Source organism: Mesoplodon bidens (genome assembly GCF_964165515.1).
Source record: "Mesoplodon bidens genome assembly, chromosome: 1".
NCBI lineage: Eukaryota > Metazoa > Chordata > Mammalia > Artiodactyla > Ziphiidae > Mesoplodon > Mesoplodon bidens.
This window is the reverse complement of record NC_138176.1, coordinates 104,966,849-104,993,344: the sequence shown is the minus strand read 5'-3', so window position 1 is coordinate 104,993,344 and position 26,496 is coordinate 104,966,849. Positions and strand designations below refer to the sequence as shown.

The window sequence follows — 26,496 nt, the reverse complement described above, 5'->3', positions numbered from 1 at the left end:
CAGGCGGGAGGAGCACCAGCTCAGGAGGGCGGAGAGGACCTTGGACCACGCTAGTTGCTTGACCACTGGAGCTCTGATCTGGCCTTGTGTCTGGCTACACCAAGGGCGCCTGGCTGAAAGGCCCAAGGTCCCGTCCCCTTGACTTCTTGCAAGGCAGGAAGGGGTCTTGTGGAGGGGAGCCTGGAATGCCAGCCTTGGACTCAGACAGTGGATTTCTTCCTGCAGACGGTGGGGCCCCCGGGAGATTCTGAGCAGGGATGGTACAGCAGACGCAGGCTGGGGAGAGCAGCCTGGCAGTGTGTGCCCGCCGGACTTCCGGCAATGGCTCAGGGTGCGGGGAGGGGCTGCGTGGCACTGCGTCAGCTCCCAGCACCCTCCCCCCCCTTAGTGGTGACCTGTGCAGGGCCTGCCAGGGGGCTAGACTCACAGTGGCCTTGCCTGTGATGAGTGCCTGTGATGGGATTAGTGCCCTTATAGGAAGAGACATGAGTGAGCTTTTGTCCTCTCTCTGTGCTAAGAAGACAGCCATCTGCAAACTAGGAAGAGGGCGCTCACCAGACCAGGGATCTGTCCCCACCTTGATCTTGGAACGCCAGGCTCCAGAACTGTGAGAAATAAACATTTGCCGTCTAAGACCCCCAGTCCATGGTATCTGTCATAGCAACCTGAACTGACAAGATAAGAGGCGTCCAGTGCTCTCTGCTGGCTCAGAGCACAGGTAGGGCCGAGCAAATCTAGACACCACGTGGAAGACCCTACATTCGCCCTGTTAACTGCTACCCCAATAATACTACAGACTGGTGGCTCAGAAACAACAGAAATTTATTTCTTGCACGTTGGAGGCTAGCAGTCCAAGATCCAGGTGTGGGCAAATTCAGTGTCTGGTGAGGACTTGCTTCCTGGTTCACAGTGTCTTTGGTCTGTGTTCTCACATGGCCCATCGGGTGAGGGAGCTCTCTGGGGTCTCTCTTACAAAGGTACTAATCACGTTCAGGGGTCTCCACTCTTATGACCTCATCACCTCCAAATACCATCACATTGGAGAATAGGCTTCAACATGTGAAGTTTTGGGGGGGACACAGTCCATAGCTGTGCTGTTGTAGAGACCGTTGGCCCCAATGCCCGAGATCTCACCACTACCTGCTCTCAGCAGAGCATGGCAGCCCTTCTGATGGCCAGCACACTTCTGCCAACACAGGTCCACATCCCCAGATGCTATCGAGCTATTTCATTTGCAAACATAAGGGGAAGATGCATCTTGACAACATGTCAGGTAGTGAGAAATTTGTCCTTCGCTGCCCTTTTGGGAGCACTGAAGGGAATATGAAGCATAACTTAAGATTTTCTGATTTTTCACAGTCAGCCGAGGGGCTTGAAGTGTGATGGTTGGTGTATTTGTCACGATGATTTAATATACAACCCAGTAGGCTCCAGCCAGGTTTGGGTGCTGGCTGCATAACTGAAAGTCAAGGCCTGACTAGTCAGGAGTCCTGGGCTTGATTTTTTCCCACACTTAGCTTGTACAATAAATGCCCAGCAGACTGTTTCCTGAAAATACTCTGGCCGGTCACTATGACTAACGGGAATGGGATTTCCAGAGTAGTGACCGCTGAGGAAGAAGACAACCGGAGGGGAGGAGAGCCAAACCTGGACAGTCTTCCCGGGCACAAGGCCCAGTGTCTGGACAGGTGGGAGGGGAGCAGGCGCCCTGGGGACCACCAGGGCAGCCTGGGTCGTGCTGGGCACCTGCCTGGCCTGACTGGCCTCTGCCCCTTGTTGGGGGACTAGGGGGCGGCTGTGATCCGCGGGGGACACCACACTCCCTTCCGCAAAAATAAAGCGATTTCCTGGTGGAATACGGTCTGATGATCATCCAAGGTCGCGGAAGGCAGTCGAGAGGAGGGGGCGGGGTCCTCGAGACACGGGGCGCGGAGGAAGTCTCAACGCACCTCCCGGGACCGGGGGGCGGGGAGGGCGCGGGAGAGAACCCTGTGCGGGAGGGGACACGGGACGACGGCGCAGGGCACCCACGGCCAGAGCAGGACCCGCCACGTCTCGCGGGTAGCGGAAGTCCCGCCCCTGTCCGGGGGTCCCCGCCCCTCAAGATCCGCCCCCTCAAGATCCGTTCCTCGTCTCCTTCTTCCCTTGTCCCGTGGAAGCGCCGCCCCCCATCCCGTCCACTGGACTCCCCGTCCCAGCTCCATAGACCAAGCACTCCGGCCCCATGCTGAGAGCCTCCCACGCCCCTGGAGGCCACGACCCCGCCCCACCTCCCTCCTGGAGGTCCCGCTCCTCCCAAGGCCCCGCCCCCAGGGGGGTCCCATCCCTCCCTCGACCCCGCCCCATCAGCCCCTCCCCTCCCCTGCCCCGCCCCCTCACCGGTCCCTCCCGCATTGGCCCCGCCCCCAAAGAGCCCCTTAGGCCCCGCCCACGCGCTGGTTTCGCCCCCCATCGACCCCGCCCCTCTCTGCGGCCCCGCCCTCTCCCGGCCCCGCCCCTCGGCCCTGGGAGACAGCGGAGGCGACCGTTGGGCGCGCGGGCGGAGCGGATCGCGGCCGGAGAGCGAGCGGCCGGTAGGTTGCGGGCCGGGCGCTGGCCGCCCCGCCTCCGCTTTCTTTCTTCTCTGGGCGCGCGCTCGCGCCCTCCTCGGTCCGCCCCGCCCAGCGGAGCGGAGGGTGCTGGGGGCGGCCGGCTCCTCAGGGTCGGGGCCGCCCGGCCGCCGCCGCCGCCCTCCTTTTGTTCCCAGGCCCGACTCCGGCCGGGTTGTGGGGCCGCCGCGGGGCCGGCCCTTGGCGGGACAGGAGGGCCGGGGGTCGGGGCCGGGCCGAGCCGCGGGCCTGCAGTGCCCACCGCGTTCGCTCGGACGGCGGCCGAGCCCGCGCGCCCCGGGCCGAGTCCGCACGGCTCCCGAGTTTCCTGTCCGATCTCACGGGCGGCCGCATTGTTTGGCCAGAGGCCGCCTCCAGAGACCCCAACTCTGGAAATCCACTGCAGCAACGCAGTGCAGTGCCGTGCCGGCTTCCCGGTGCAGGCTCCGTGCTGCAGCTCAGGGGTGGAGGGGTGAGACTGGGAGGCCCAGAGTTGTGGGTGTAGACAGAGTGGCCCAGAGTTGTGGGTGTAGACAGAGCGGCCCAGAGTTGTGGGTGTAGACAGAGTGGCCCAGAGTTGTGGGTGTAGACAGAGAGCAGCCCAGAGTTTTGGGTGTAGACATAGTGGCCCAGAGTTGTGAGTGTAGACAGAGTGGCCCAGAGTTGTGGGTGTAGACAGAGCGGCCCAGAGTTGTGGGTGTAGACAGAGAGCAGCCCAGAGTTTTGGGTGTAGACAGAGCGGCCCAGAGTTGTGGGTGTAGACAGAGCGGCCCAGAGTTGTGGGTGTAGACAGAGCGGCCCAGAGTTGTGGGTGTAGACAGAGAGCAGCCCAGAGTTTTGGGTGTAGACATAGTGGCCCAGAGTTGTGAGTGTAGACAGAGTGGCCCAGAGTTGTGGGTGTAGACAGAGAGCAGCCCAGAGTTGTGAGTGTAGACAGAGCCCTTGGGCAGGCGACCACCCTCTCTGTGCCTCAGTTTCTCCATTGCTGGGTTGGGTGTGTAACGGGACCTGCCTGTGAGGCTGCTCAGGGTTGTGAGTGGATCCGTGTGGTCAGTGCCCGTTACTTTCACATGCTGTGATGGGATGGGCCGTTGTGAGGCCGGGGGACCTGCAGGCGGGACAGTGAGGCCTGCGGGCACGGCGCCGCTTCCCCAGAGCGCCCCCCCCGCACCCAGGTCTGATGCAGGAGCCCAAGCAGGCAGTGGGGAGAGGGCGGTGAGTGGAGAGAATATGTTTGAAGTTTTACTTTGGAAACATAATGGCCACAGCGTGAGGTTTCCTCAGAATGCCTTCCGACCCAGTGGCCTTGAGGCCTGGAGATAATGGGCGAGAGGTGGCTGGCACAGGACCTGGGCTTCAGGGATGCTCCTCAGATGGGGACAGCCCATCGCTGAGGCGCCCACAGCCGAGGCGCTGCATGACCGCCTGTGGGCCGGGATGGGCAGAGGAGGACCTGGGCTGGACGGACGTGTGGAGCTGACCTGTGGGCGGGTGCTGGGTGGCAGTGTCCTGTGCAGGGTCAGGAGGTGAGAGGCAGGCACTGAGTGGGCCTGTGCAGCCGAGAGGAGCGGGCCTGGACACTGCTGCGCCCCGGGGTCAAGGGCAGGCCTCCTTCCCCCTCATTCTAGAAGGAGGGCATCTGAGAGGAAGGGGCCAGTGGCCAGGCAGAGGACAGCTGCGGGCTGGGAGGCCGGGACCAGTGTGGCCCTGGCGGAGGGGCCAGCTGGCCGGGAGGCGGGGGAGGTGAGGGCGGTCAAGGCTGCCTGCCCAGTGGAAGGAGTGGCCCATGCCGTCCGCCTGCATCTCCCACAGCAGAGGTGAGAGCATGTTTGCGTTCTGATTATATTGTCTCTTGACACTTGTCTTTGTCTGAAACGGGCCAAGCAAAAGGATCAGAATGAAGGAGGAAACAGTGTGTTAGTGAAGACTTAACACATGCTGTGTAGCAAGTACACAAAACACAGCGAAGCCAGGGAGTCTTACATTTTCTTTGAATTTGGTGGAATTCCCATAAACCTTTTACTTTCTGGTTAGCACGTGTATGCGTTTCCCGTGACCGCTGTAACAAATTACCACCAGTTTAGTGGCTTAAAGAGCAGAAATGTACCCCTCGCAGTTCTGGAGGCTGTCCCACACACCTCGGCCCTGGGCCCCATGTCACACTGCCCTGGCGCCCCTGCTTCCGTCCTTGTGTCCTGTCTTCACACCTCCCTCTGCCTCCCTCCCCTGAGGACACCTGTGGTCGCACCTGCGTGTGGAACCCAGGGTCCTCTCCCAGCAAGGGCTCTTTAATGTAATCCCACCTGCCAAGTCCCTGTTGCTTATAAGGTGACATTCACAGTTCCAGGGCCTCGGACCCGATGTCGTTGCGGACCACCCTGACTACTTTTGGAAGGGCTGTGGTCTCTCCTGTCCTGGGCTGGGGAGCAACCATCTCGTACACCTTCCCCGACTGGGCGCTGCCGCTCCTGCGTCCAGAAGGGCCTTGCGGTGTCCCCTGCTGTGCGCCGGAGGAGAGGCCGCAGCTGTCCCGGGAGAGAAGATGAGCTTTGCTTGGCGTTCCAGTCTGGCAGATCACTCATTCTTACTTTTGGGGGTGGTGGTTACCAGCTCCTTTAGCCCTCTGACAAGAGCTGTAGTCAGTCCTCAGAAGTACACTTAACCCACGTGCACGTGCAATTTTAATACAGACACAAGTTTACCTGCGGTTTTTGGGGATTCACCAGATTCATCCCCGAGATCATGTACTCCAGGCAAGTAAAATGCCTAGTTTGTCCTTTCTGCTTTCTTTCCTCTCTTTTCCTGTGGCCTTACTGTCCCCAACCCTGTAATCAGGTGATATCCCGATGTGTCTCCTTCCTTGGTTTTTTTTTTTTACACACACCATGCTGCACCATTTTTGTCCCTTGACAGTGGCCATCCTTCTAGGACACCAGATGAAGAGCTAAGGCTACTGATTAAAGAATCAGACAGCAGGTACTCTCCTGTCCTGCTTGTCCCCATCTCCAAGGGGCAGTCATCTCAGGCATCCTATTTTCTCAGGCATTTACTGCCCATTTAAGCTGCTAGTCTTAAAATGTGTGTATTTGATTTCTTTCGAAGGTGTGAGGGAGGGCTGTTTCTCCCCTCTGCTGCACCACTGCTTCCTCTTCCTCCATTTCTCAGCTTCGTCACATCACCTTCTTTTGGTTAGACTAGTGTCCACTGCTCACGTGTTTGTTACTGAACCACACGGTACCTGAGCACAACTCCTTTCTCACCCAACCCTGTTGCTCCCCTATCAACCTCTCTCTTCTCACCCCAGCACGTGCCCTGCCACACCTCTCTTGTGGTGGCCCTTGTTGTTGGGGACTTCGCTCCTGGCATCCCGCTTCCTGCCCCACTCTGTCCTGGTCCCCATGGGACCTGCACGCCTGCGCTCCCGTGTCCCCACGCTCGGGACGTCTATTCTCTGTCTGGCTCACTGCTTGTTCTGTTGAGTGCATATTCATGATAACTAAGAAACATTAGCTAGATTTTTCTTTTGCCCTTGATTCTGAAAGTATCTTTGTTTCACTCTTCAGTTAACTTTTAGTTTAGCTGGGTATAGAATTCTACTGAAAATTATTTTCTCAGAATTTTGAAGACGTTGCTTCACTGTTTGTAGTTTCCGGCACTGGTGGAAGCTGATGCCATGGTGATTTCAGGTCTCTGTGTGTGATCTGGCCCCACAGGAGCTTCTCTTGTTCCCCATGTTCTGAACTATCAGTTGATGATGTACGTTCTCATCACTGTCCTGGGCCAGGTGGCCCCCCTCACCCCAGGCCTGACTTTTTTGTTTGTTTGTTTGTTTTGTTTTTGAGGTACGTGGTCCTCTCACTGTTGTGGCCTCTCCCGCTGCGGAGCACAGGCTCCGGACGCGCAGGCTCAGTGGCCATGGCTCACGGGCCCAGCCACTCCGCGGCATGTGGGATCTTCCCGGACTGGGACATGAACCCGTGTCCTCTGCATTGGCAGGTGGACTCTCAACCGCTGAGCCACCAGGGAAGCCCCAGGCCTGACGTTCTGTGTTATTCTTAGTTTTCTTTCCTTCGGTTTTGTGTCTCTCTGGAACTCCTTTTATTTGGAGGCTGGAGCTCCTGGGCTGACCTTCTAATCCCTGATCTTCCTTCTCCTCTTGTTGATCTCTTTGGTGTTTGTTCTGCTCTTGGGAGATTGCTTTGCATTGTCTTCTGACTCTTCTGTTAATTGTTTTATTTCTGTTATGCCTTTTATTGTTCAATAGTTCTTTTTTATTTTGATTTTCCTTTTCTATTTATCTCTTAGAAGGTAATAATTAATGATACTTTGAGTTTTTATTCTGTCTTCTTATCTTTCTTTTTTCCCCCTATTTTTTACTAGACTATATCCTTCATGAGAACAAAGATTTTCTTTTTTTAAATAAATTTATTTATTTTGGGCCACGTTGGGTCTTTGTTGCTGCGTGCTGGCTTTCTCTAGTTGTGGTGAGCGGGGGCTACTCTTCGTTGTGGTGCACGGGCTTTTCACTGCAGTGGCTTCTCTTGTTGCGGAGCACGGGCTCTAGGTGTGCGGGCTTCAGTAGTTGCAGCACACGGGATCAGTAGCTGTGGTTCACGGGCTCTAGAGCGCAGGCTCGTTAGTCGTGGTGCACGGGCTTAGTTGCTCTGCGGCATGTGGGATCTTCCCAGACCAGGGCTCGAACCCATGTCCCCTGCATTGGCAGGTGGATTCTTAACCACTGCACCACCAAGGGAAGTCCCTTGAGAACAAGGATTTTTTTTTTCCTCAGTATTATTCATGGCCAAATTCAAACACCTAAAATTGTGGCTGGCACAAAGAAGAAACTGGTGTTCAGATCTCCTATATTACTGATTTTTTGGGGGGTAGGGATTCTGGTCATTCTAATAATTGTTGAGAAAAGTGTTAAAATCTCCATCGTTGACTGTGGATTGTTTATTTCTGCCTTGGGTTCTTTCAAGTTTTGCTTTATATATCTGAAGCCCTGTTATTAGGCTTGTACACTTTTGGGATGATTTGTCTTCCTGATGAACAGAGCTTTTGTTTTGAAGCCCATTTATGTGACACTGATACGCTCCCCCAGCTGTCCATGTTTACTGTCTGCACCTTATGGCTTTTCCATCCTTTTACTCTCAGCCTGTTTGTATGCTGACATTCAAAGTTAGCTTCTCATAAAGCCCATTTCATACTTTCTGCTTTTGAATGTGAGTGTTTTTTCCATTTCCATTTTTAGTGTTTTAATTTCCCCCAAATTGAAGATTTTTATTAGCTAATAAATACACAAATAACAAACACAAACTTTTCCAAAGCAGTTTTGGGGGGGAAGGGGCATAAATAATATTTGGAACACTCTTAATACCAATTTTTAGAAAGTGTTCATTATAGAAATTATTTGAATAGATACAGAGTAAACAGAAGAACATAGTGAACGCCCAGGTACTGTCACTCACCTGGGACGGCCTGTGACGACTGTCGATGTCTGGGCCTTCTTGTCTCACCTTGACTCCACCCGCTCCTCACTCCTTTGTCGTAGCTTTTCATTTCCGTTCCATGTGACTGTTAATAGGGCTGATTTGTGTCTCCACTTACTTTCTGTTTGCCCTATTTTTTGGTGGTGTTGCTGTTTTTCCTCTCCTGTCTTGTTTTGGGTTAATTGAATGCATGCATATATGTGTGTACATACACAAAGGTATGTACATGTTTGTATCTATGTATTGCATGTACCAGATGTGTATTTATCTATAGTAAATATACACACATATTTTCTAGTATTCCATCTTAATTCCTGTCTTGGCTTTTTGGCTGTACATCTTTGCATTAATTTTTAGTAGTCTAAAATATGTATACTAACTTACTGCAGTCTGTTTAGAGTTAATTGTGTAACACTTTAGAAAAAATGTTAAGAATTTTATAATAGTAATTCCATTTATCCTCCCTTTGAGCTATTTGTTGTCATTCGTCTTGTATCTACATATGTTATAAACCATACAACACACTGTTATAATTTTTGCTTTAAAAAGTCATATGTATTTTAAAGAAATTAAGAGAAGGAAAATAATATGTCAAAACATTTACCCGCACATTCACCATTTCTGTTGTGCTTCATTCCCTCTCGTAGATTTGAGTTTCCATCTGGTATGCTTTCTCTTCAGCTTGAAACACCTCCTTTAGCATTTCTTGCCTGTTGGTGACAGATTCTCCCAATTTTGGTTTATCTGAACTGCCTTCATTTTCCTTCAGTTTTAAAGGATCTTTAGAATTTTAAAGATCCGGCTGTAGAATTCCGGTTTCTCCTTCCCAGCCCTCTGGTTCGCTTTGTCTTCCGGCTGCTGTTGTGTAGGTGTCAGCCTCGCCATCGCCGCCTTGTCCCCATGTGTCACGTGGCGTCTTTGCCTTTGACTTCAGCACTTGGACTGTGATGTGCTTATGAGGGTTTTCTTTGTATTTATCCTGCTCAGGGTTTGTGGAGCTTCTTGGATAAATAAGTTTATAATTTTTTACCAAATTTGGGGAAAATGTGGTCATTGTTTATTCAGATATTTTTTCTGCCCCATTTGTTCTCCTCTCCTTCTGGTACTCCTATTACATGTATGGTTGATGTTTGTTATTGTCCCACAGGGCATTTAGGCCCTGTTCTAATTTAAAATTTTTTTCTCTTTCTCATCTCCTTTTCTTCCATCTCCAGTCTAAATTAAGTCCATTTCATTCAATGAGTTTTAAAATTTCAGTTACTGTAGTTTTTATTTCTAGGGTTTCCACTGGCTTCTTTACTATAGTTTCCATTTCTCTACTGAGATAGGCCACCTGTTTATTTGACTGTATCTTCCGTTAAGTCCTTGAACACACTGTATTAGCGGCCTTAAAGTTCTGATCTGCTAATTTCAACTCCTAGGTTATCCCAGGATCAGTTCCCACTGGCTTCTTTGTCTCTTGACTGTGGGTCACACCTTCCTGTTTCTGTGAACATCTAGTAATATTTGATTGTGTACTGGACATTGTGGATGATCCACTAGTGGTGCTTTTTTCTGAAGAGTGTTGATTTGTTGGGACGCACACTGACCTCTCTGTATCACGTCTGCTGCTGTGCTTGGACTCTGGCTTCCTCCTCGGAGGCTCTCTGTGCGCAGGCTGCTCAGGGGCTGGCCGAGGGCCTGGGCAGAGTTTACCAGCAGATTTCAGGGCTTCCTCTCTCCCCAGCTACCTCCTGTCTGAGACACTGAGATGTTCTGCTCACTTTCCAGCCACCTGCCATGCCCAGACTCCATCCTGTGACTAGAAACTGGAGGATTGCAGCTTCTACCTGAGCTCCAGACGTGTACAAACACACACCTTACCCAGTGCACCCCTCTTCTTGTAGAGGATAACTCCCCTCCGGTTTCTGCCTGCTTTCATAGCTCTTCAAAGAGTTGGTTTGTATATTTTGTACCTGGTCGGAACTTGATACAGCAGCACAGGTGGATGCATGAGGCTTTCACTTCACTGACGGACCTCCTGGCACTTTGGTTAGTAGCCAGGCGTTGACCTTTGGGGTTTACTTGTTTCTCATCTAGAGAATCAAGTAATTGGGGAGTGAGCCACTCCAGCCTAGGAGAAAGCTCTTCCTTACCAAGTCTTGGATGAGATGAAGTCCAGGGCGGCTCTTCTAGGATGTCTTCTTAGACACATAAAGCAGTGTGGGGAGCGTGTTGGCCGGTGTGCACCCCTCGCTGCATCCGTCCGACGTGAGCCACCGAGGGGTGAGGACGAGGGTTTTGTCCGCTCACCTCTGGTGGGGGGGCGGTCCTGCTGGTGTGGGTTCCCTCGATGCAGGGCTCTGTTTGGTACCTGCTCTTCACCCCACCCCGGTGTCTAGCTCGACCTCGGCAGACTGCTTTTCTGTGCCAGTTTCTGTCTGTAAAATAGGGTTAATGATAAGGCTGTCGTGAGGATGAGCTAGAATAACGAGTATGAAGTGCTGGGGACCATGTGGCCCGTAGGAAGTTCCTGGTGCCGTTAGCGTGGCTGCTGTGAGTGGACGTGCGCCTGTGGGCACATCCGTGTCCAGCCCCTACTGCGGGCCAGCCTGTGACTCCGTGGCTCTTGAGTACAGTCCTGAGGAGCCCGGCCTGGGACACACTTTACCTGGAGGCATTTGGGCAGCGTGAGGTGTCCAGACCGCCTGCTCCCCAGAGCCCCATCCCTAGTGGCCTGGAGCCCTGCCCGGAGTGTGCACCTAGCGTTTCACAGCCAGTCCACTCCTCACCACAAGGGTGGGGCGGCTGGGCCCGGGCTGGGGGGCTCCTGGGCCCACCTTGTGTGAGTTTCCTGGGGCCGTGGAACAAAGCACTGCCAGCTGGGGGGCTTACACCAGCAGGGACTTATTCTCGCTGTTCTGGAGGCGGATGTCCACATCAAGGTGTGGGCAGGGCCCAGCTGGGCTCCCCCTGGGGGCCCCTGTTGTCAGGAGATCCTGCCCACCTCTTCCGGCTCCCGGTGGCTGCTCGTGGCCCCTATGCTCCTGTCTCTGCCTCCTTCTCCACGTGGCCTCCCCTGTGTCTCAGCTTCCCTCTGCCTCCCTCTTATAGGACACTTGTGATGGCATTTAGGGCCCCCTGGGTAACCCAGCACTGTCTCTTCATCTGAGAATCCTTCACACAAGCCCATCTGCAGAGACCCTTTTTCCCAATAAGGTCACATTTCCAGGTTCTGGGGATTAGGACCTGATGTCCTTGGGGCCACCATGCGGCCCACCACACCCTGCCTGGACCTGGAAGTTGAGGAGCCCTGTGGGATCGTGGGCAGGGGATGCGCCTCCTGCCACGTGGCCTGGCCACGCGTCCTGCCTTGATTTCCGAGGGCTCTGCCTGCCGCCCGCCTGTGTGCAGGCTGAGCCCGTGTGTAGGCTGAGGTGGGTACTGGGACTCTGTGCGCTTGCAGATTTCTGTCTCCCTGAGAGTAACTGAGAGAGATGCCGAGCACAGAAAGGTTCCCGTCTGCCCCACTGAAAAAGACAGTAAGGGCAGTGCAACACCCTGCGGCTTTCTCCTCTTGACTCCTGTAGCGAATGACCAGATTTGGACGTGGCGGGATGTTCTGTAGGAGGCCTGAGAAAAGACCCATTTCTTGGAGAGGAGAATGGTTCTCCGCCGGTGCCGGCCTTGGGGTGAGCGAGGAGGCGGGGACCAGGCAGCCAGGTGGGAGGAGGGTCTGGCTGTGCCTCCTGTCCTGGGCCGCCGGGAGGGTGGCGGGACAGCCAGGTTCTGGGGGGGGCTTCTGCCTCAGGACTGGGGGGCTGTCCCTTCATAGTTAGATTCGCTGGATAAAAACTGTGCGATATTTGGGACACAGTTATACTAAAAAGTTATTCGTCTTTTATCTGAAATTCAGGTTTAACTGAGTGGCCTTCCTTTTCATTTGCTACATCCAGCAACTTTATTTATAGTCCCCTCCCGCCCAGGTTTAAAAACCACAAACAGAAATAAATACCAAGCAGAGCTGAAGAGGGAAAGTCAAATAGCAACAGGAATGGAAAATTGAGATGGTTTAACCTTCAGTATTTCAATTTGTAGAATTTGTTTCTGGAATCAAAACTAGTCCCGCAGTTCCATCAGCTATAGAGCCTGAAACGTTGTAGCCCCAGCTTGTCCTGTCTACTTTCTGGAATCTGTATGGCCAGGCTGGTGCCCAGAGCAAGCCGGGAGCTCGAGGGCAGGGTCTGCCTGTCGATGGCAGGCGTAGAGTGTCACCGCTCTCGGACCCCTCCGCTCAGCCCTGGCTGCGGGGGGCTGGGTGGGAGCGTGGGAGGGCGCCCGGCCCGCCCGAGCTTCTGCTTGGTGTGGTGCTTCTGGGCAATCGGGATTTCTGGGGCTTCCGGCCTCTGTGTGTTCTAACCTTGTGGCAGGTGGACCCTGGGCTGACGTTCCTGCCACTCCTTATGGCTGTCTTGTTCCACTTCCCCTGCCCCCTCAAACCTGCCTCCTGTCCCCTTCTCCCCCATACCCGACTGTGCACCCACAGTAGCGTGTGGACCACTGCCCAGGGCTGGGAGGGGAGGGGCTGCTGAGCAAATGGCAGGCGTGGCCCAGGTGTGGGTGTCCTCTGCTGGGGCTGCCGGGTAGCTGGGGGGTGATGAGGCTTGGGGGAGTTCGGGGGTCTGGGGGGCCACCTGAGCCAAGGAGGGGGGAGAGGGTAGGTTCAGGGAAGAGCAATTTTTCAAATGGAGTCAGGGCTACGGTTGCCCTCCTGTGGGTCCCTCCAGCTTCCGTGTGTGATGGTACTGGCCCGTTGAGCTGTTTTGTCCCCCAGGGTGGCTGGCCCTGGTTGGGCGGGACCGTCACTGGTCACCTGATCGTAGTTGTCTACCCCGTGCTGCTGTAGAGGCCACTGGACAGTTATTGAATGAATGAATGAATGAATGGGCGAGCAGGGAGGTCATGGGTGGTGAAGGTGGACCTGCCCGGGGTGAGCGTTGAGGTTTGGACTGGGACCCTGGGCGGCAGCTGGGGAAGATCCCGGGCTGGAGCAGGGTGGGCTGTGGAGGTGCGGCCGGCAGGTATGAGCAGCGGCCGCTGCAGGTGCTGGCAGCCCAGCCAGCCTCTCCCCTGCTTGTCTCCTGCCCCGTCTCTGCCGCCATCACGCTGCCATCTCCCACCTGGATGTCCGGCTGCCTGCCTTCTGCTGAGCTCCTCCTTTCCTTAGTTGAGACCTTTCTTAAATTCCTTCCTGTGTAGAAAGTGTTCTTATTGTGATGGGAGTTTAAAAGTTACTTCCCAAGGCACTGACCTCAGCATCTTTGTTACGCCCGTCACACTGGAGAGTGAGGCGAAGTGGCAGCAGCGGGTCCCTGGTCAGCCAGCAATCGGGCCCGCCGTGTGCTCGGGAGACGGCTTTTATGGACACGGGTTCCTGGTTACAACATAGGTGTCTTTTGTGTCCTCTCAGGCTGCAGGGTCTGTGCCCCTCAGTGCCTGTGTGAGCCTAGCTGGTGTGAAATGATGCTGCCTTCTGCTTGTCGGAGGTCTTACGCCTTTGAAAAAATTTTTTTTTTTATTTTTTAAAATTAATTGTTTTATTGAAGTATAGTTGATTTACAATGTTGTGTTTTACACTTTTATTTATTTCTTTTAGATGAGAGAGATCTCACACATTTGTTGCTCTTAACTGGTTATCATTTGGATTTTTCATGATGTAAACTTTACAAAGGATTAGAATCACTCAGAAAGGTGTAATAGAGTAATATTTTTGCACCAGTAAAATGGACCTTTGTAATTTGAAATAGTATCTTTTCTGCTAAATCTAGACTTTCTTCTCCACACTTTGAGAAAAGGAGAACTGCTGGTGAGGGGGCTGCTTGGTTGAGGCCTGGCGTAGGCAGGGGCACCGGGGACAGAGATAAAATATTCAAGCTGCCCTGCAGGTATCCTGTTCCCACAGGCCCTTCTGTTCTGAGCGCTTCGGGCGCTCGCAGGGGTCCGTGGGTCTCCCTTCCTTGGGGGCAGCCCTCTCCTTCCTCCGCAGCTGAGGTGTACTCGGCCCGTCCCCTAGAGAGAGTTCAGTGCTGTAAAAAGAACACCCGTGATGTGTTCTCTTGAAAGAAGATGGAGCTAGATGAGTTTTTCTTATTTATTAAAAAAATTTTTTTTTCCTTTCTCCATATTTTTTTAAAATTCAGCTATGCCAGGTCTTAGTTGCAGCATGTGGGACCTTTAGTTGTGGCATGTGAACTCTTAGTTGCAGCATGTGGGATCTAGTTCCCTGACCAGGGATTGAACCTGGGCCCCTTGCATTGGGAATGCGGAGTCTTAGCTACTGGACCACCAGGGAAGTCCCATCCCTGGAACTAGATGAGTTTAAAGCTAGTGTTTAAACTTTCTTTGCATGGTAAGTACGACATCAACAGAGCTGTATGTCTTCAAGTTCACATTATTTTCAGAATTCCATTTCCTTTTAACGTTATTAGATTGTGAGTAATAATTCTGTATACATTTTCCTGATTTGTTTAAAAGTTCTTAAGGTTGCCAGTCTTTCATTTCCCCTCTTTCTTATTTTTTCTCCTCTTTCCATATTACTTGTATTTGTCATATTTCCTAATTCTAAGAGCTGCTTTGCTGTTTAGTAAGTTCTCGTCTCCATCGCTAGTCGATGGGTGGCTGCCTCGTGTTGCCCTGAGTCTTGCTGAGGCTGACTTGGGAGCAGGAAGGCACGTGCCCCCGGAGGCCAGAACCCAGGCATCTGCTCCGTGTCCCTGCAGCCTGGCCTCTTGGTTTCTCTGGGCTTAAACTGTTAAAACCCTAAGAATTGACATTTTGAAAAAAACCCATGCAAAAAACTCTGCGTAATAACAAAATGCTGAGCTGGAACATTTTATATGTGGTACTCTTCTGTTCAGTCTATCATAAATTATTCAACAACCATGCATCCTAATAATTTTAGGGGCTGCTGACCTGCCTCCTAAACTTAGATTAATGTACAAATTTGGGAGATGAAGTTACCAAGGAATTGAGATAGACTGTTCGAGAACCAGGTGGATAATTTTTGTTAGCAGAAATACTTCAGGGGAGGCCAGTTTCTACATAGGCATTTGCTCGTGTGCTAATAGTAAAAAGTGTGGTTAAGGGCCCAAACTGAAACTGGTCAGCCTGAGTTTGAATCCTTACTGTGTCTTCGGACATGGTTGTAGGCGAGATGCCTGAGCCTCGGTTTCTTCATTTGTAAAATGGGACTGTTATATTTAGCTTGTGAGACTGATTGATTAGGTGGTCATCCAAAAGTAGTCATTTTTATTAGCTAGTTTTTCCCATTCCTGGTCAGTTTATCTCTGATTTATGCAGCATGATTTCCTTAATCACCTCATCACAGATTAGATTTGAGGGAAAAATACTTAATCATGCATTGCTGCTTAGAAATAAATATGGCGCTGTATTGTGTATATTTACAGCAGGAATGGTAACAAATCAAGGGATAACATTCGTGTTTTGGATCACGTGGTACATGAGTTAGTGCTGGCAGGCAACAAATCCCGAAACGGCAAGTGTTTTCTGCCTCCCAGCTCCTGAGGTCAGGAACCCGGGTGTGGCTTAGCTGGGTCCTTGGTTCCAGGTCTCACACAAGGTTGTGATCAGGGTGCAGTGGGGGAGGAGCCACTCCTAAGCTCACTCTCATAGCAGCTGGTGGCCTCAGAAGATCCACTTCCAAGGTCACACTGTGACTGTTGGCAGGCCGCACGACCTTGCTGGCTGGTGGCCAGAGACGTTGTTGTTTGCCATGTGGGCTGCTTCTCAGGGCAGCTCACAGCCTGGCCACTGACTTCCCTGAGCGAGGGGGGCGGGGAGGCAGTCTTTGGGTAGCCTGTCTTGGCAGCGACGTCTCATCACTTTTGCCATATTCGGTTTATTTGAAGCGAGGCCCCAGGTGGAGCCTGCACTCGGGGGAGGGGGCTGCCGAGGGTGGGACAACTGGGGGGCAGGATCGTTGGGGCCATCTCAGAGGCTGCCTCTCTGTGTCCAGCCCACGGCCCCAGTGGTTCACGTCCCTCGCACATACAAAACACACTGCTCCCAAGATCCCTCCACAATGGCATCAGCTCAGAGTCCAGAAGGCCGTCATCCGGACGGGCTCCAGGTGTGGGTGAGGGTCCCCGGCTGTAGTTGCTTGAGTACAGCTCCGGGGGTGCCCTTCGTCTCCATCTGTAGACCAGAACTGAAGACCAACTATCAGCCCCTCCCCAGAATAGTAATGCAGTGTTGGGACAGACATAGGGTAACCACTGTAGACGCTCCTCAAAAAGGAGGGAAAAGGGAAGGCGTAAAGGAGTCACAGGTGCACAGCAACTCTTTAATCCAGCCTGGAAAATGGTGGAAATCTCTTCATTGGGTCTGAAGATTTGGGGATAGTGGCTCTCGCTCTGCCTGCTGTGCTCCTCATTCTTCTCTTTCCCTTTTCGTGAAGGCAGCACACATTTGAAGTTGAGTCATTCTCTCAGCCTTCTTCCCGCCAGTAGACTTTCTGGGATCCAGTGCCCAATTTTCATTTTGTACTACCTGTGACTCTTTCAGTTCAAGCTGGCAGTGTTTCCACTGATACCGTTTTCTTGAAAACTTTGTGGGCCTCCTGTGAATCTCATTGGTGTTCACGCCGTCAAACAAGAGCCATCCCTCAAATCTCTCTGAGATAAGCCCTTCTCTGCTTTGGGCTCCTGCAGGGTGAGGGACGGTGCCCGTGGACATCCTAGAGGCCCAGATGTTCAATGAACAGGTCTCTTTACGGGGCGCTGTCCATCTCTTCCACCTTTCCTCACACGCAGCAGCTTTCACATGGCATCACATGCACTAGGACTCTGCCCTGAACAGAAGCGGAAGGTGAGGTGAGGAGTTGGCGTTTGGGGACATTCGGGTTCTTGTGGGTGGGTTGCTCGGAAGAGAGTTAGGTGGCAGGAGGTGACAGTGATGACGAGTTTAGAGCAGGTGTGGAGAGGAGGAGGTGGATGCAGGCGAGCTTGCCCAGGGGGACAGCTCAGCCGTGCAGGAGGAATGCAAGTGGGGTGAAGACAGGGCCACTCTGGAGGTCATACTCATGGCAGGTCCATGTCTCCCCTCTCTTGTGTCACCTAGATGCAGTTAGGCTAATTGGATTTTAGTTTGGGGGCTTTCTGTATGCATTGCTTGTGAACATATGACACCATATACTCAACAAGTTCCTGGCCCTGTGGTCTGAAAAACGCCTGCCCGTTGTTCCCCTCCTTAAGTAGAAATGTGTCAGTCCGCTCTGGCACTTGACCCTCAGGACCATCCTTCAGGGTATAGGTCGTGTACTTGGAAGAGGCAGGTGACCCGAGCGGAGAGTGACCCGTGGCCACCTGATCCAGCCCACCGTGGCTCCCTGCTTCTCTTGGGTTGGATGCTTGCAGGGACTTGGGTGCCTGGGAACTCTGCGTGTCTCACCTGATGCGCGGTTCGGCTGCCAGCTGTCCTTGGAGGTGTTGGGCTGGGTTCAGGGGCTCAGGGCTGATGAGCTTTGGGAATAGGGGATGAGGGTGGGATTCTAGCTTCATTTCAGGGAAGAAACGTAACAGAGTGGATTTCGCCAGTTTTCTGATGTCTGGCTTCCTCGGATCCCTTTCCCTCTTCTGAGTTGGCACTGATCCAGACCTCTGTTGATGGATGTAGTGATGGGGCGAGCCTCACCTTCTGCCCTGGACTTGCAGTTGGACTTGCTTTTGTGCGACCAGGGCAGGGGGTCTTGCTGAGGTCTCACCCCCTTGCTGATCCCCATCGCAGCTCTGGCAGAGTCTCCTGAGACCCCACAGCAGTGGGGGGGGCCTGCCGCAGGGCACAGGTCTCCTCTGTTTTGTCCCCGCCGTGGGGCAGGATTGATGTGGGTCTGGAGAGAGAAGGCAGCCTTCATTTTTGTACAGCTGGGAATTAGGTGTTCCTGATGACGGTGGCCCGGGTAGAAAAACCCATTGCCCTCTTCAGTTAACTTTTTTTTTCTCCTTACAAAAGTCATATCTATTCTTTTTAGAAAGTTTAGACATTGTGGACTAAAGTAATTAAATTCTAACACTTAGAGACAGCGAGGCCAAGTCCTGGACAGTTATCGGCTCAGCAGGTGCTCACTGAGCCTTCTTCCCGCTCCAGTGGGCACAGGATGTGAGCGCGGAGACCTCCCGCTGCACCTGCACCCCCCTGCACACCTGCACCTGCACACCTGAACTCGCACCTGCACAGCTGCACATGCACACCATGTGTCATCTGGGCTAGTGAGTGGTCTGGGAGGGACGTTCCAAAGGGGAGGGTGCAGGCGAGGCTGATGTAGGGGTGAGGGGCTCAAGCCCTCGGGGAACTGCGTGGGGTCCTATGTTGTCCACCGGGCCTTGTGACTCCTCAGACCATGGAAGAGTTAGGGTGAGCTTGGCTTCTGCCTGCCCCCCAGGAAAGGTGCTCTGTGGTCTCCATTGTACAAGAGCAAGGTCATCATCTGACCAGTGTCACACGAGAGATATGGCTGGGCCCCCAGCATCCAGCTCCGCAGTCCAAGAGCCTTGACTGGAATGGTCTGCTGTGCTCTGTCTCAGCTATTTTGCACAGGCAGGAGGTGGGCCCCCCAGTGTGGACTCCCCAGGACGGGCTGCCCCCAGGATGGGCTCCCCCAAGATGGGCTCCCCCAGGATGGGCCCCCCAGGATGGGCTCTCCCAAGATGGGCTCCCCAGGTTGGCTCCCCCAGGATGGGCCTTCCCAGGACGGCTCCTCCAGGACAGGCTCTCCCCGGACGAGCCCCATTGTCTCTGTTCCTCTTCCCAGAACAGCACTGCCTGCACAGCAAAGGCTTCCTACGTGTTTGTGGGGCGGACATGGACAGGCAGCTATCAGTAGAGCTAGTTTAGTGCCTCTGGTATTCAGGAGAGGGGTGTAAAATTCTACACGCAGAAGGTACTGCCCGACCAGAGGTCCTCTTAAAAAGAGCCCTCCCTTCTTTTTCCAGAGGCCAAGAAGTCATTTGCGGGGAGCGTGGCACGTGCTCTTGGCCTGGTGTATCCGGACTCCGGCCACCGACCAGCAGGTGGTGGAGGGTGGTTCCGGAGCACCGCCCGCAGTGCACCTGTCTGTCTGTCTGGTTGTTGAATTCAGTCTGTGCCTCTGCTGCTGTGTGCATGGGGGCCGGGGCCCAGCCCTCCTGGGGCCACCCCACACTGGGTGGGAGGCTGTGTCATGGGTGAATAAAAAGAACCCCCCGAGTCAGGCAGATGGGGACTCTGCTTCCAGCTGAGGGGTGTCCGGCCCCTCCTGCCGGCGGGCGCAGGGGTGGCTGTGGACCCGCAGTGCCTTGCTTCAGCGCCTCCCTGAGTGTGCGTGACCATCACATCCAAATGGCCGGACTGGACGTGCTGCTTTTTCTGGGTACCCTCACCTTTTAGAGCTGCCACAGGCTGAAGACCTGGCCGGGGGTAGGTTAATAGTACAGCTCACTCACATAAGTGCCTGGTGAGCGTGGCCGGTGTACCCGCACCTGCACCCAGCCTTGGCCTCCACCTGCCTGGTGCCTACTCAGCAAGGGTGCGGGAGCCATAGAACCTTGAGGTCTGGGCTCTGCTGTCCTCAGACACCTGCTGGCAGGTTTTCTTCCTTCATGTGAGACCTTTCTCTCTGAAGGTTTGGTGGGACTTCTTCACTTACCCTGCTTAGCACTTGGTGGGCCCTTTGGATTGAAAGGTTCTTGTCTTTCTGTAGCTCTGGGAAGTGGTCCATTAATTTTTGGGCCAACAAGGCAGAGAGGTGTCATTGGGCAAATGCTGACCACCACGAATGAATTCAGTCAGTCCATCCACCCACCATTCATCCATCCCCCAGTCCCCACCTGTCCATCCCTCCATCCATTTATATATTCATTCATCCCCATCCCACACCCATTTATCCATCCCCCATCCATCCATCCATCCATTTATTCCCCCATCCATCGTCCCATCCCCCATCCATCTCCCCATTCTCCCCATCCATCCATCCCTACCTTCTCCCATCCATCTCCCCATTCCCCATTTGTCCATCTGTCTGTCCCTTCACCCATCCACCCATCACCAGAGCTGTGTCCCCTGGCACTGTGGTAACCAGTTTCTTGCGCAGAAGCAGCCTGGCTGCAAACCATTCCCTGAGATTTGGCATAACTTGTGGCTTGAGAACGTGGCAGTGAAACCGCAGTGCTTTTCTCTGTCTGGGGACCTGAGCACGGTGGCCTGCGTCCCCTGAGTTGTGGGCGTGGGACTGGGGGGGATCTTACCTTTGTTTTAGCTGCTATTGGATCCCTCTGCTATTTGTTCCAGTTTCTTTCTCTCCTTTCCCACTTCTTTTTTTTTTTTAAAGTCAAATGAGGTCAAATATCCCACCAAATGCTAAAATCTGGCTTCAATTTCAGCTGCCTCCAAAGTTCTCCAAAGAGAATTTTGTGTTTTCCACATAAGCTACAATTTAAGTCATCCAACCCCAAATACACCCTGCTCATTTGGGAAAACCCTTTCCGGCTGCCCTGTGGGTGATGCAGTGACAGATGAACAGAGAGGCTTCTCACTGAATTTATCCACGTGCTTTCCTTCCCCCGGTAACTCCTGGATCCATCCTCTTGGTCTCTTAGCTTTCCTGTGGTGCTCCATCTCCTGGTCCTTCTGTGGAAACTGCCCTGGACTGTCCTCCAGCCCTGGGTTATTGTGGATTTTTTCAGACTCTGTTTCCATGGTTGTTCCCTGTTTGTGATAACCTTTGCTTGAGGCTTCATCTTTTTGTTTTGCTTTATTTTGTTTTTTGCAGGGCAAGTATTTATTTATTTATTTAATTGAAGTATAGTTGATGTACAATATTATATGTTATTGGTGTACAATATTATATGTTACAGGGGTATAGTTTAGTGAGTCACAATTTTTAAACGTTATACTCCATTTATAGTTAGTATAAAATATTGGCTCTATTCCCTGTGCTGTACAATATATCCTTGTAGTTTATTTTATACATAATAGTTTGTACCTCTTACTCCCCTCCCCCTATATTGCCCCTCCCCCCTTCCCTCTCCTCACTAGTAACCACTGTTTTGTTCTCTGTATCTGTGAGTCTGTTTCTTTTTTGTTATATTCACTAGTTTGTTGTATTTTTTAGATTCCACATATAAGTGATATTTATTGTAATATAAATGATATTCTGCATGTAAGTGATAAGTATTTGTCTTTCTCTGTCTGACTTATTTCACTTAGCATAATACCCTCCAAGTCCATCCATGTTGTTGCAAATGGCAAAATTTCATTCTTTTTTATGGCTGAGTAGTATTCCAATGTATGTATATACACATCTTCCTTATCTCTTCATTTATTGATGGACACTTAGGTTGCTTCCGTATCTTGGCAATTGTAAATGATGCTGCTATGAACATTGGGGTGCATGTATCTTTTTGAATTAGAGTTTTTGTTTTTTTGGGGGTATATACCCAGGAGTGGGATTGCGGGATCATATGATAGTTCTATTTTTAGTTTTTTGAGCAACCTCCATATTGTTTTCCATGGTGACTGCATGAATTTACATTCCCATCAACAGTGTACAAGGTTTCCCTTTTCTCCACATCTTCGCCAACATTTGTTTTTTAAAAAAATTTTTTTATTTTTGGCTGTGTTGGGTCTTTGTTGCTGTGCATGGGCTTTTCTAGGTGTGTGAGCAGGGGCTACTCTTCCTTGCAGTGGTGGGCTTCTCATTGTCGTGGCTTCTCTTGTTGCAGAGCACGGGCTCTAGGCATGCAGGCTTCAGCAGTTGTGGCACGCAGGCTCAGTAGTTGTGGCTTGCGGGCTCTAGAGCACAGGCTCAGTAGTTGTGGTGCACGCGCTTAGTTGCTGCGTGGCATGTGGGATCTTCCTGAGCCAGGGATCGAACCCATGTCCCCTGCATTGGCAGGCGGATTCTTTTTTTTTTTTGCGGTATGCGGGCCTCTCACTGTTGTGGCCTCTCCCGTTGCAGAGCACAGGCTCTGGACGCGCACGCTCAGCGGCCATGGCTCACGGGCCTAGCTGCTCCGCGGCATGGGGGATCTTCCTGGACCGGGGCATGAACCCGTGTCCCCTGCCTCGGCAGGCGGACTCTCAACCACTGCGCCACCAGGGAAGCCTCGGCAGGTGGATTCTTAACCACTGTGCCACCAGGGAAGCCCCCAACATTTGTTATTTGTGTTCTTTTTTATGATAGACATTCTTTTTTTAGAATTAAAAACATTTTTTTATTGGAGTATAGTTGCTTTTATAATAGCCATTCTGACAGGTGTGAGGTGATATCTCATTGTGATTTTGATTTGCATTTCCCTGATGATTAGAAATATTGAACATCTTTTCATGTGCCTTTTGGCCATCTGCACGTCTTCTTTGGAAAAATGTCTATTCAGGTCTTCTGCTTATTTTTTTAATCAGATTTTTTTATGTTGAGTTGTATGAGCTGTAACCCCTGACTGGTCATATCATTTGCAGATATTTTCTCCCATTCAGTAGGTTATCTTTTCATTTTATTGATGGTTTGCTTTGCTGTGCAGAAGCTTTTAAGTTTAGTTAGGTCCCATTTGTTTATTTTTGCTTTTATTTCCTTTGCTTTAGGAGACAGATCCAAAAAATATTGCTACGATTTATGTCAAAGAGTGTTCTGCTGTGTTTTCATATAGGAGTTTTATGGTTTCTGGTCTTACATTTAGGTCTTTAATCCTTTTTGAGTTAATTTTTTTATGTGGTGTCAGAGAATGTTCTAATTTCATTCTTTTACATGTAGCTGTCCAGTTTTCCCAGCACCACTTATTGAAGAGATTGTGTTTTCTCCATCATATTTGGTTGGCTAAAAAGTTAGTTTGGATTTTTCCATAACATCTTACGGAAAAATCCAAATGAACTTTTTGGCCAACCCAATATATTCTTGCCTCCTTTGTCATAGATTAATTGACCATAAGTGTGTAGGTTTATTTCTGGGCTTTCTATTCTGTTCCATTGATCTATGTGTCTATTTTTGTGACAGTACCATACTGTTTTGATTAATGTAGTTTTGTAGTGTAGTCTGAGGTCAGGGAGTGGGATTCCTCCAGCTCTGTTCTTCTTTCTCAAGATTATTTTGGCTATTTGGGGTCTTCGTGTTTCAATACAAAATTTAAAATTGTTTTATTTCTGTGAAAAATACCTTTGGCATTTTAATAAGGATTGCTTTGAATCTGTAGATTGCTTTGTGTAATATGGACATTTTAACAATATGAATTCTTCCAATCTATGAATATGGTATATCTTTCTATCTGTTTGTGTTGTCTTCAATTTCTTTCATTGGTGTCTTATAATTTTCTAAGTACAGGTCTTTTACCTCCTTAGGTAGGTTTATTCCTAGGTTTTTTATTCCTTTTGATGCAGTGGTAAATGGGAGTGTTTCCTTAGTTTCTGTTTCTGGTAGTTCATTGTTAGTGTATAGAAATGCAACAGGTTTCTATATATTAATTTTGTATCCTGCAACTTTACTGAATTCATTGATGAGCTCTTGTAGTTTTCTGATGGTGTCTTTAGGATTTTCTGTGTATAGTAGCATATCATCTGCAAACAGTGACAGTTTTACTTCTTCCTTTCCAATTTGGATTCCTTTTATTTCTTTTTTTTTTTCTCTGACTGCTGTGTCTGGGACTTCTAAAACTATGTTGAATAAAAGTGGCAAGAGTGGACATGCTTGTCTTGTTCCTGATCTTAGAGGAAATGCTCTCAGTGCTTTCAGGAGTCAACTGAGGGATTTTACTCCTTTTAGGGCTAGAGAGGCTTGGGTGTTTTCAGACCCAGGCGGGTGGTGTCAGCCCCCCGAGGTGGTGGGGATGGCGTCGAGGGCCTGGGGGAGAAGCTGGCCTGACGGAGGGGGAGGGTGTGCACTGCGGAGGGAGGGCCTGCGGGGTGTCTTTCTTCTCTGGAAAGGAGGGGACAGGACACGAGCCGAGGGCAGGGAGGCGAAGGCCGGGTGGGTTTGGGTGGTCGTGTGAGTGACCAGAGGAGAGTTGCGAGGTTGACGGGAGTGCTGAGAGCCCCGGGGCTGGGAACGTGGCTTTGGACAGGGGCCCGGGCGCCCTGTGTCATGGCGGCCCCGCAGCACGTGCTGTGGAGAAAGCCCAGGCCATTCCTGCGGGGGAGGGGGTCCCCAGATGGGGGCAGAGGACATGAGTGGGGGGACAGGAGCGTCCCTGGGCTGATGCCTGGCGGGCAGGGTGGAGGGAGCGGAGGCGGGCCGGAGTAGCAGGACGGCTGAGGGGGCTGTTGCGACGGGGGGCTCTGGGGCGCAGGGGCAGCGTGTGGCCGGAGATGAGCAGGCTGGACAGGGGTGACCGCGAGAGTGGCCGCTGAAGTGAGGAGGAGGAGTAGGGACGGAGAAGGCTGGGGGTGGGATGTCCATGTGGGTGGAAGGTGTCGGGGACAGGGGGACGGTGAAGCCGGGTGGGAGGGACGGCGTGGAGGGGGAAGTGGGTATGACCGAGGCACTGCCTGGCGCCTAGAAGGGTGGGTGGGCTTAGGTGGACGTCGGGGCCGAGGAAGAGGAGAAGCATGCTTCCAGCAAGGGTGTGTTTGGGTGTCAACACGCAGAGAGAGGTGACGGGCGGCTGAGAGCGCAGGAAACGGGTTTGGCGCTCAGGAGAGAGTTCCGGGGTCAGGCCTTGGGGTCACCCACGTGGGGGCTTTGTGTTCAGAGAGGAAGTGGGTCCTCAGGGAGAGGGGACAGGGACAACGGAGCTGACAATGCTGCCCCATGCGCGGAGCGCAGCAGCTGGGCTGCCTCCCTGGAGGGTCCCTTGGGAGCCGCTCACCAGGCTGCGTGGCCCGAGCAGCAGCTGTGCAGACGCCCTCGGGAAGCTGCTGCTGTCGGAGCCTCCGGTTCCCGGTCCCCTGCGGAGAGGTCTTCACAGGAAGGGACCGTTCCCTCCTGAGGCAGCCCCGTGTCTGGCCCAGTCCCACACACAGTGGGCACCCGGTGACACCGATGAACAGGTGAAGGGTCTCCCCGACGTCGGTGGGGGCTGTCAGGTGGCAGGCAGTGGAAAAGGGGCCCTTTCAGGATGAAAGCTTGGCGAGGGCCTTGGTTGTTGGTGGCAGTAAGGGGCCCGGAAGTGGCCCTGATGAGCGGAGTCCACCCGCGCATCCTCCCGGGTGATTCGGCACTGCTGCAGGCCAAGTGGCCGTGGGCTCGGGAGGGCTTCGCAGGGGTCGGGAATGGGCGCTGGAATGGACCGGCGGGGATGAGGCGGCCGGGACATGGGGACCAGCAGCGTGCATCCTGGCGTGGGTCTGCTGGGGGTGTGCTGGGTCCTCCACGCGTGTGTGTGTCCACAAGGGGTGTCGGGGGAGGTGGTGTGTGGCGGGTGCTGGCGCTGTGGGCACTGCTGGGGTGGTGGTTGTAGGTAGCTGCTGGGACACAGTAGCTTTGGGGTTGGGTTTGAGGAGCAGGGGTCTGCTGCAGGGCACGGCCCACCACTGCTCCGCTTCCTCTCTGAACCCCTCCGCATGGGGAGAGAGAGCCCAGAACAGCCGCGTTCAAGTCCACCTCTGACACTGATTAGCTGTGCAGCTGAAGACGAGTTACTTAACTTCTCTGTGCCTCCATTTCCTCATCTGCAAAATGAGAATAATAATCGTACCTACATCATAGCGACGTTTCACACACACGAGTTAGTAAGTGTAAAGCCCCAGAGCGGCGCGGTGCACGCCGTGGACCGTGCAGCTTCCCCACTGCCGCCGTTCCAGGGCTGTCTTGCCCTTATTCCTGGACTTCCCGCTTCTCCTCCGTGTGCTGGGTGCTTTCTGCCTCCTGGTCCTCAGTTTCTCTCCCTCCCGCTCGTTTCCGTGCCCTGTTGTGGTTGTTCTTTGTTGCTTTGGTCTTTTGACCCCATGCTCAGCTCGGCCTGTTGCCCCGTGAACATCTGTCGCCTTTGCGGCACAGCCATGAGACCCGCAGCGCTGTCCCCACAGATCGCCCGTCTGCATGGGCAGAGGTGGAGGCCGAACTGCGGCTGTGCCAGTCGCGCCCTCCTGGGATGGCTTTCCCGGCCCGTCTGCCGCAGACTCCTGGGCACCCGAGCATAGGGCCGGGGCTGGCACTCGCCCTGCTCCGGAGTGATGGCTGTTCGCCTCCTCTTGCCCCTCCCTCTCTGGGGACGGCGGGCTGCTGGACAGGGCTGGGACCCTCTCTGTAGCTTTTTGGTCTGGGGCGCTGCCTGGCCCAGGTAGGCACTCACTCAGTGCCTGTGAATGGAGAAATTCATCAGGACAGGACTCATTTTGTGCCAGATCTAAACCGGGGAAATGGGTAGGCACCTGGTGTTTATTTCTAGATCTCATTGGTTTGAAGAATGAGTGGCTTACGGTGGTAGCGGGGTGTGCAGAGAGGGGAGGCCCTGGTGTTC

At 52.7% G+C, this 26,496-nt stretch overlaps 1 protein-coding gene across 4 annotated transcripts in view; it reads left to right on the top strand.

Annotated features, from left to right (window-relative positions):
- Positions 1 to 2,506: 2,506 nt before the first annotated feature.
- The window catches only part of RGS12 (regulator of G protein signaling 12), a gene marked incomplete at its 5' end in the record, with an annotated part of 117,810 nt that continues 93,820 nt past the window's right edge, over positions 2,507 to 26,496 (top strand). For 2 of the 4 annotated variants that reach the window (XM_081237473.1, XM_081237476.1), the window contains one exon: positions 2,507 to 2,573. Of the gene's footprint in view, positions 2,574 to 4,344; positions 4,406 to 26,496 lie in introns of those variants that run through there. The other 2 variants (XM_081237475.1, XM_081237474.1) reach the window with 2 other exon arrangements.